Source organism: Rhinatrema bivittatum, chromosome 2, assembly GCF_901001135.1.
Source record: "Rhinatrema bivittatum chromosome 2, aRhiBiv1.1, whole genome shotgun sequence".
Classification (NCBI taxonomy): Eukaryota; Metazoa; Chordata; class Amphibia; order Gymnophiona; family Rhinatrematidae; genus Rhinatrema; species Rhinatrema bivittatum.
In genome coordinates this window covers 23,829,636-23,830,354 of record NC_042616.1, presented here as the reverse complement: position 1 = coordinate 23,830,354, position 719 = coordinate 23,829,636, and positions in this window count along the sequence as shown.

Below are 719 nucleotides of genomic sequence, written 5' to 3'. Positions count from 1 at the left end.
GTGGAGGAATGAGAATGAGCAGGGAAGACTGGGGGTTTTGGCAGGAATAAAGAGTAAATAGTGGCTACAGGGTAGGGACAAGGAAAGGTCATGCTGCTATTTTATTTAAAAAGCACAATGGTGATGCGATCATTTTACTGAGTTACTAGGTTAGGTTAATGCATTTTTCAAGATTATATTTTTGTTCTTTGCCTTTCAAGATTTCTCCAGGTGTAGTTTTTTTTGCAGTACATATTGTATTTCTTTTAATGAGACAATTTCTAATTTCTTTCTGTATATTTTCTTTGGCATAAATATTCCTCCGAGACACCTAGAGGAGGGGGAGGGAGGTTCCTCCTAGCTCACCTGCAAACATTATGGCCCCACAGTAGTGCACACATTGTTGGCAGATCGGGCTATTTCTTTTCCATTCTGCAGGAAAAAAAACATTTGTGTCGGTTGCGTTAGATCTGGGATGGCCACCTGATTATCAGCAACCGTCTTTGTTGTTGCGGCTTTTTCCTTTGCTGCACAATCCCTCCAGCAGTCGCAGAATGATAGCGCACGGCAGCGGCAGCAGCAGCTCCATCTGCAGTCGCAGAATGATGACTCTTTGGCAGCAGCAGCAGCTCCACAAGTTGTCGCAGAATGATGACTCTTCGGCAGCAGCAGCAGCTCCACAAGTTGTCGCAGAATGATGACTCTTCGGCAGCAGCAGCAGTTCCACAAGTTGTCGCAGA